The following is a 7,649-nucleotide window of genomic DNA, read 5'->3' on the forward strand; positions in this document are numbered from 1 at the left end:
TAAAGGAATGATATATAAAATAGGATTTATACAGAAAAAATTTTATATATTGTTTTTAACAATTAAATCATAAAATTACATGAAGAAATATATATTTGTATAGCTTATTATCAATATAATTTTTGCAGTTATTGTAAATATGCTCTACAGATATTTAAATTAAGCCGCTCAGCTAATTTCTATATGTCCAGATATATGTATTTATATGTGTATTATAAATTTAATTATAAAATATGTACTATAAATGTCTTATAAATCATAATCTTATAATATTATTTTTAATTAAGTTGTTAGAAACAGAAGTCAACATTAAATCGGTTTTGATCGAATAAACACATAGAGGAAATTTATTTTCTTTGTGCTAAATATATCGTACAGCAAAATATAAACATTTTAACATGAACGATTGAATGAAATGTTGTGCCAAAATTTATCTCTCTCATCGTAATAACGATATTGAAAAGATTAACAAAAAAGCGACCTATTATTTCTTGTCTGTTTATGTTCTTTAAGTCTATTTTATTTTTATTCAGATTAACTTTTTGCCAGCTTAACTTTTTTTCGCTAACGCGAGTCATTCATGTGACAAATCAACCACACATTGCGAAGAAAATTGAATATCATTTATCGACTTTTTTGCCAGTCTCCACTTCGAACCAGTACTTAATACCCATCGCGAGGGTAACCCTTATGATTGGACTCGATTTTTTTTCAAAACAAATTCTCCTCCCGGACCTTCTTTCGCTTCCTACCAGCCTTTGATAAATTCTCTCCATTAAATTGTCTCGACATCGGATAATGGAGCATAAAAAATGTAAGAAATGATGCGCTCAGTATTTTGCTTTGTCGGAATTAACTGCATTAATTAAACGTAATAGCATCATTATAATGATACCGGATAATGAAATAATCTCTTATAAAAGAGCGTTATTCTATGTAATTCGGGGAAGATAAAAGTAGATAAAAGTAATGAACAGTTTTTGAAGTGGTTATTCGCGATGATGTTTTGTTTACACGTAATTTGCCATAAGTACATAATGCATCAACGATAGTCTTGTATCGTGCACTCTTTGGAGATAGTGAAGTATTATGGAAACGATTTGACGGATGCCGCGCACGTCTCATCGAGGGAAGATTACGGCCTTTAACAAAGCAAAAGCAATATTTCAGAATGAAAGAGCAATTTTTCGAAACCTTGGAAACGATCCAACATTTCTCGCGTATCTCACGCTTATTAAGCGTCATAGCATGTGACGTGAGGCTAATGCTGCGAGGAGAGAACTATACACGGTCCTGAATCAGCAATGGACGCAAGTATCGAAAGTCGATACGTCACGTTGCAAACAGACACTCGCACAAATGGCGAAAATTTTTGGATAACGAGCCGAAGACAAAGTTGCGTGAATACGAGCCTCCGTGAATACGGAATAATTCAATGTTTCTCTCAAAGAAACAAACTCAAAGAGAATGGAATAATCCATATTCTATTGTATATTTCTTTTCCTCTGATATCAACAGTGACTTAAGAGGAGAGATATGATTACTGATACTTATCAGGAGAGATATGATTCAAATATTATAAATTAAATAATCTCTAAAAGCAGAGAGATATTTTTAATTTAAAAATATAGCTTCTTTTTTTCTATTTTGCGGTCATAATTTTAACAGATTATCTTTAATATTAATAGCGATTGAAATATATAGGAGAGATATGATTTACAAATGTTATAAATTAAATAATGTAAAAGCAGAGATATTCCGACCTCAAAACATATGAATTTCTACTTATTCTATTTTCCAATTATTAAAATTTTATCAATTAATTTAATTTTACGATATTAATATTATCGAACGTATCTTTTTCGTAAATAAATATTATGCATAGCTAATATAAATATTTTTGTACATACATGAGAGTAAGCCGAATTGTATAATCAATGATAATCTGTAAACTTATAATCGTAAATTGAATTTTCCGTAATTAATGTCGACGTTGATTATCGCAAACTACCAATCGATCAATTATTTTATGTTTTGGCGATAGATGGATAATATCATATATACAAGCATAAATCGCGCGCATATTCGGGGCATATATTGGGAATATTGTATTTTGAGATGCGAGGATAAACTAGGATAAGCTAAATCAACATACCTGTGAGAATTAATTTATAGTTTGTGAAATCTTCGTGATGCGAGCTCTAAAATTTTCCGGGTAATTGTCGCACCGGATCTCCCCTTGTTCATGCTTGGCCAACTTTGTGTATTCTCGACGATGTCATTGAAGGGATACGAGTAGTAACTCTCGTATACACACTAACTTCTAGTATACTAGCTTCTTTACCGAACACATTCGGTAATTTGACGTTTAATATGTCGGCGCAATCTTTGTATGGTATTGCCGATATTATAATACTTTTGTATAAAATTTGAAAGCATTTCATAAAATGTTTGATGATTTCATATCCACACTTTTCGCCTAAATGTAGCACGTAAATATTTTAATTGTCGATATAAATGTTTCAAAAAATTATCTAGCTCTTAAAAAACTAAAGACTAAAAAAATCTATCTGTCTTATATTAAATATACTTGATAAGTTATATAATCAATAAACTAGATTTATTGATTACTCTAAATTAATTTTTAAAATATATCTTCGTCAACTACACTTTCATAAAATATATCTTCTAGCTGTTTCAATGATGTAATCTTTATCATACAATAGAAGTTAGAGTTGGACACTTAAAGATCGATTTTTCTCTGTCACCAGCACGCCATCGTATCTCCGGAAATTTACTAGTGGTTCGAAGTTCGTCGGTCTCGATTCTATCAGTCGAGTCACGTCCATGTGTTCTCTTTGAATTTCTTCGTCGAACTTTCGGAGTCGAGCCTTTTCTCGTTTTCAACTGCGATTAATCACGGTTGCGCGACGTGCTTGTCTTCACATGCAAATTCATCCGCGTGAGAAAATTCACGAGACATTATTCCACCAAATATTTCCACTCTGTCCAATCAGTAGAGCACACAATTTTGAGCCTTTTGTTGTCAATCTTTCGACGATTCATGCATTTTACAGCGCGAAAATAAATATTTTGTCCATAAACCATACGTAGTTTCTATCAGCCTTTTGTGATGATAATCTTCGAAACCTCGTGCGTATATCGTGGACAACGAAATTTGCATGCAATTCGAGTTCCTCGACGGCTCTCGGCCGACTGACCGAAAACCTCACGACTACCTCGCGCGTCTCCTTTATCCGCGCATGTGCCGCAATGTATAAGAGATTTTAATCAAAAGCCAACAAAAATTGAAAGAGTAATCGAATGTATAGCAGATGATTATAAAAAAGGACGTCTTATCAAAAGTTAAAATCCTCCGAATAAAGACTATCGCAATACGCGATATATATATATATATATATATATATATAAAACTCTTAACTGGTATTTAATTTACCTTGTATAAACTTTTCCAATCGTGTCATTTTTTTTTCAAATATTTGCAGAAGAGAGAGTTTAATTTTAAAATAATATCATAAATTAGACGCGTATATCATATAGACTACGGTATTTAAATAAATTGTGTAAATCTACCTCTAATGGTAATTGTGTAAAGTTAAATAGTGATCATTTATCACGATTTTAAATAAATGTATTATCTCGTGAATTTGTATTTTTATTTTATTAATTTATTTTATTAATTTTCATTTTATTAAAAATCATTATAGATTATTTCTTTTGCAATTGATAATATATTTCTGAAAGTAATTTCTCTGTATGTTTGGCACAGAAATAGTCGGGAAATTATTATATGTTAAAATAACGTCATGAGACTATAAAAACTTTAATTTAGTGACAGATACATTACAAAGCACGATATAGAGATTAATAATCTTGCACATTAATTTCACTAAGTCTATTCAATTCATCTCATCAGTTTCAAATAAATGCGTTAGAGAGATAGCGTTTTTAAATTTTATAAAATTCGATGAATATCCCCTTTGGGGATGATAATTAATCAAGCCGCGTTTCGTGAATCTACATACAAATCCCACAGATATGTTATTTTTAGTCGAAGAACAATCGTATTCTCTGTTACCTCCGGGGAGGGGATTTTCTGATCGATTTTATGGTAAATTTACAGTGGATATGGCCGCGATGTTACAAGCAAATATTCTCAGTCTGTTTACGATGCATGCAGAATGAAGGAAGGTGAAGCCAGAAATTGAGAATTCTATTATATTACATTTTGGTGGAGAATTTCGATTTGCAAAATATTTGTAACAAATTACCAGTTGAAAATTTCTGTTTAAAAAACAGCTCGCATATCTCTGTTGTTGGCAACTGAGGGTGAAAATTCCTTCTTAAAGAGATACAACGTCGTTGAAACATACGATGCGAGATGCAATTCAGTTTACTAATTGCAAGGAAGCTGCACCGCCCGGAAGTAGGTTACGTTAAGCCTGGTTGAGAATGCAGGCGGACACACTCATCAAAGTGAATGCGCAAAGCTTATGAGTACATCTATGTATGCATGTGTGTGCGAGGGAAGTATGTAAATCTGCGCACGATTATGAAATGGAACACGAAATGCAGTGCTTTTTAATTATTTCGTGAAGAATTTAATTAATCACACGCTGCAATATTACATTTCTAATAAAATATGAAATCTTTGTGTGATTTCAAGTTATATATGGGACATATAGAAATATAATAATTTACTATGTAGTATATATCCTAATAATATATATAATCCTAACGATTAAAAATATATATATGTGTGTGTGTGTGTGTGTGTGTGTGTGTACAATAATATGTAGATGGTGGCGCATATTTTAAAGTGTTAATTGAAACGTTTAAGTGATAAGCGTGATTGAACACACTTTACATCTCGTTATATATCGAATAGGGCTTTTACGTGCAAAATTCGCTCGCCAATATTGTGCCTTTTATATGCCTACTCGCATTTTGTAATACTCTCAAAGCAGCCTCCCTCTGACATTTCCTGTTTCGATCCAGAAAATCGAATTCTCCCAGATAATTAAATCAATCATAGAAAAAAATAATTGAAAATTATTATTGTTAATATAGATTAGTACGAGAGCTTTTTATTTTCGAACAAAATATACACGCACACAAATAACGTTCCGTATAGAAATTATGTCGCTGCTCAAAACGAGCAATCTAATAATGAATAATAATTTTTAGCGACGCGACGTTCGCTTAATGTCATTATACCTTTATGAAATTAATGCGTCATCTATTTAACCTGAATATTTCCTGGGACTTGTGAATGCAATTGTATTTTTCAAATATATACGAACATACGGGAATATATAATATACAAGTGACTTTTAATTAAACTGAAAGTTTAATTTCAATCGGACGTTTAATCACACGCATTTCGTATCTTTTTAATTGCTACGTTTACGTTCAATGTTTATTCATTGAAAGAGATTCGTACAATAATTAAAGTAACATCGATTTTCTTAATGAGATGTTGAATCTGCCATGTTTTCAAGCGTGTCTTTGCTCATAATCAGTTTTATTGTGGATTTAATCCGGCGTTAGGTACTCTGAGAGTACATCCGGAACCACATCCGACATTTTCTCGTATGCACGCGCGTATTATATGCATGTGTATGTGCGAGTGTATGTGCGTGTGTGGCTGAGAGGGCAGTATCGTTGGAATAATGTACATAGAAGCTGCCACGTTTTGTGATCGCAAAAACAATTGAGCGATATTTATATGTGCAGATTAAACGTTGTCTAGGAAAATGTAATATAAAAAAACACAAAATGATGAAAATACACAAAAAATAGTGAATAACGCCATATGGATGTACATATATATTTTATTTGCATTTGATATGCAAAATTACAAGGAATTATACAAAGTATGACATTGTATAAAAAATGAGAACAAACGATTGTGCAAAAATATAAAATATAGAAAATGATCTCGTGTGAAAAAAAATTATTTTACAATCTGGTCTTACTTTTTTACATATGTTTTATTCATTTATAAAAGCTTTTTCGTTCGTTTTTACGATGTTAGTTGCACTTTATGTATCGAAATTATGAATGAGTATATTAATGGATAGATAGACTAATATAAAGGGGCCGTTTGGAATAGAGGGTGAATATCGATTTGTCTGTGAGAGTATACATGTATATATGTGAGCAACTTCAACTCCTTCAGCAATTTTCTCGCGTGCGTGTTCGTGTCGGACGCCAGATGGTGAATACCAGACTGTGGTCAACTAAAGATTTATCACTCTACGAAACTGTATCGTCAGTAAAAGACATTTAGCTCGGCGTTTAAATCCTATAAATTTACTCTTTAATAGGTGCATACGGCTTTGATTAACACATAATCTGCTGCAATTATCTCTCAAGTAAATTCTCGACGCGTTTAAAGCTGCCGCGAAGTTTAGCGAAAAAATCATCATCATTCTTGTGCATTATCTTCTTGATGAGATGCTAATTTTATGTCGATATAACTTCTCGTACACTTTACCTCGCGATGCCGTAGCACGTCATAATCCATTAATTAGAACTTTGTCGGCTAATGACTGACCTCTTATAGTATCTCGAATTTCCAGCCCTTTATATTTTCATGTTTCCTTCGCGAAAATGTTTTGAAGAGTCAAAAACACTTTACACTTAATGAATGATATTATCTTCTCGCTATCGGGGTCAAAAATGGTGCCGCTATTACGAAGCTTGGCGGAAATGTATGCTCGATAATTTCTGTGCAAAAAGCGCGCCGTGAATTCTTCTCGCAGTTAGTATTTGCTCAGCATACATTGTATATAACGATATGCTATTGTTAAACGTTCTATAAAAACGTTTACTGTTATGAATTATTTCCTATCTTCTTTTTACTCTGTTAATCCTTACTTATAGCAGCAACTATGAAGCGTATAGAATAAGGTAGAAATGAAACGGGAGAGAAATTTTTTTTTTTTAATTTAAAGGAACCGGAGAGAATATTGCATGTCTTTTCATGTGCAATATACGATGATGGTTTGCAGGTTTTGCAAAAATTTTTCGAAATTTCTTCAAACAATATCTACGTTATTTGCATAATATAATGAAATTAACTTTCTAAATCTAATAAGTATGTTGTGTGTTATATTAGTTTTACCGACTTATCTTTTATAGAGATAAATGACTTATAGCAAATTATTCGGTTGATGAGAAAATATTTAATATCTCATTATAATAAATATTTATTATAAATAATTATTATAAATATTTATATCTCATTATGTATATTTACTCTGAAATTTTTCTAAACAAAATATTAAGTAAGTTTTCTGTTATTGCACATTTATAAATTAGTTTATAGTTATTAATCATTATTATTAGTTTATAGTTATTAATCATCCAACGTTAGATTGTCATGACAGATAATTGTGGTCTCGAAGGAACTCGAGATTATTTTCGCGTCCACAGCAGATTTGAACGCGGTTAAATATAATATATTGATGTCTGCTAAACATCGAAAATCAATTTGCGACACGCGCCTCTTTTCATGTCACGTTTTATGGTTGTTGAAGGCAGAAAAAGAATGTCGGATTTTGTGTCTAGATATGTTAACAAGTGATGATATCCAGACCCGCAGATTTACTTTGGTTTGACAT

General features: G+C 31.7%; 1 protein-coding gene across 1 annotated transcript in view; it reads right to left on the minus strand.

Moving 5' to 3' along the window:
* LOC105251571 overlaps nucleotides 1-2,481 on the minus strand; it is a 30,531-nt gene extending 28,050 nt beyond the window's left edge. Inside the window, exon 1 of the mRNA XM_020027623.2 lies at nucleotides 2,156-2,481. The gene's annotated coding sequence lies outside the window, so the exon portion shown is untranslated. The remainder of the gene's footprint in view (nucleotides 1-2,155) is intronic.
* Between the last annotated feature and the right edge of the window lie 5,168 nt (nucleotides 2,482-7,649).

Source organism: Camponotus floridanus, unplaced genomic scaffold (assembly GCF_003227725.1).
Source record: "Camponotus floridanus strain SB8 unplaced genomic scaffold, Cflo_v7.5 scaffold7, whole genome shotgun sequence".
Taxonomy (NCBI): domain Eukaryota; kingdom Metazoa; phylum Arthropoda; class Insecta; order Hymenoptera; family Formicidae; genus Camponotus; species Camponotus floridanus.